Here is a 2,376-nt window from a genome sequence, read left to right as displayed (position 1 = left end):
GCATGAGGCGAATCCACATGGTGGGAAGGCCCTGTCAGTGAGCACCAATGCACCCTGACAATGACTAGGGCTTGCCATTTACTCAGACTGCTGGGTCATGAATCCATCATGCAGAATCACTAAAACTCATTGGCAATCACCTCAGAGCTTGTCCCCTGACAAAAAGCCCGAGAGAGGAGGCCCAGTCTGTGACTGTCTGTGGCACTCCATACTGGGTAAATACATTCTCTCCAATACCAGGGGCACAATGCACATTTGACTCTGAATTATAGGAGTGTAAGTTTGACTCCTGTCTGGCTCTCACACACGGTCTCTGGAAACAATCATGCACTGCCTTGGAATATGGATATAGATGATCTAATAGGTCTTTTCCATTTAAACGTCTTTGGTTCTGCTCACCAAAATTACATCATGAGTTTCCATTGGGGGATGGTATTTTTCTTCCTTCCCTGAACTATTGTGTATGGAGTCTGTGCGTTATTAAACTGGTGCTGCGTTCCACCCCAGAAGTGGCAGCATTTCAGTGATGTCTAGCATGAGCCCCCCTGTATGGTTTGTACGGCAGTTTGCTGAGTTTGTCATATGCCTTTGAGATCCTCCAGGTGCAACAGGAATGTAAGATTGTATTCTTTAGTTAAGTGGCTTTGAAGCTGAATGTGTTCTGCCAGTTTTATTCAGGAGGAGAGTGGGGGAGAAGGGGGGCAGTGGAGTCATTTTCTAGTGGGGCTCACAAGCAAAAGCTAGTTGAGAAGAAGGTGTGTGGAACTGTTTTTCCGCTCTGTTTGTCTTGTCTTGTCAGGGTTTCTGTTTGGTATGTGGGAAGGAGAGCAGGTTGGGTGCTCCAACTCTGGCACCCGGGCACTGGCAGTCACTGCTATCGGAGAATGCACCTGTACATGTTGCCATTCAGCTGCTGGATACAGGCAGTGACTCGATGGGCCCGATTCCTCATGGTCACTCATTCACACCTGTGCTAAGTGCAGGGGGTGGAAAATCCTGCTATTCAGGTAGGGTAGCGCTTTGCAAGGCAGGGGGAAACCAGGCCGAGTGTCACTCGCTGGCCTGCTCCCATTAAATCAAGCTCCCGTTTACTTCCATAGGAGTAACATTAACACCCTGAATCAGGTGCCCATGTAGCTTGGGTGCTTGGTATCACTCAGCCTTCAGCCTCAGGCCTCACTGTGGCCCTGAGACACCAACAATTCCTAATCGTTGGGTTGTTGTTCCCAAATGGTCCACATGGAGATCAGGGTTTGGCACTATTTATTAATGAGAGTAACAACAGATTACGTTTATCTAGCACCTTTTCTTCCAAAGGGCTTGGTTCAATGTATACATGTATCAGTTCATCCTGGAATGCGGCCACCTCTGGGGTGAGAAACAGCCCCTATTTAACCGTGCACAGCAACACTGTGGCTCCATCAGCGAAGGAGAAGACTCCTGGCTCCAACTGAAACGATGGGGAAGTTTAGGTAGGCAGAATGTGACCCCCGCATTAGCCCTGTCTCTTAATATTATTATTGATGATGGGTAGGGCCTTCCCCGATCAAGGCTCGGGGCCCCACAGCGAGGCACTGTACAGAGAAGTAACAAAGGGGTCCCTGCCCTGCAGAGCTGCCAGTCTAGGTGTGGGGCAGGATGGACCGAACAGACCGTGGAGGGTGGGGTGGGAGGAGGCGGTTACAGCAAAGCAAACAGCCATCTCGGCTGCCCATCGGCCTAGCCAGCGTAGGGCAGGGCAGTTTGTGGGCAGTTTGGAGGGGGGGGAGGTTGCAATACTCCTGCTCCGACGGTGAAAAGCCCCACCAAGCAGCAAGGCCCGTGGCCCTGTCTGCCAGCCAGCGGCCAGGGCACCCAGCCTGGCGCCCGGGCGCTGGCTCAGACCGGCCCGGGGGAAGCTGCCACCCGCCCCAGGGCTGGCCGCGCCCCTGGTGCGCCGGGCTGCTCCCACCCAGCCCAGCGCCCCCAGGCCATACCGCCGGGGCTGCTGCCTTGGCGCCTGGCTCCAGCGCCCGCCCCCTGCGCAGGGCACAGCTGGACCCGTGGCCTGGCCGGGGCAGGGGGTGACCGGGCACCCAGGGGCGCGGAGGACCTGGGCTGCCCGCTAAAGACACCCGGGTTCACCTACCCCCCCACCCCGCGTCCCTCTCCCCCCAGCCGCGGGCTGGAGACCTGCCCGGGGCTGGCACCAGAGGCCCCGGGCACCACCCCTTGGCCAGCCCCGGGCAGGGCGCGGGTCCCCCGGGGGCTCGGCAGGCGCGCGGGGGGCGGCGGGGAGAGGGCGGAGCGGGCGGGCTGTCTCCGGCAGGAGGAGGAGGAGGGAGCCGGGGGCTGGAGCCGGGGCCGGGCCGCCGCGCACACGCTCCCCGCCTCCCC

The sequence above is a fragment of the Lepidochelys olivacea genome (genome assembly GCF_965140295.1).
Source record: "Lepidochelys olivacea isolate rLepOli2 genome assembly, chromosome: 10".
Taxonomy (NCBI): Eukaryota; Metazoa; Chordata; order Testudines; family Cheloniidae; genus Lepidochelys; species Lepidochelys olivacea.
Note: the sequence above shows the minus strand (reverse complement) of the source record.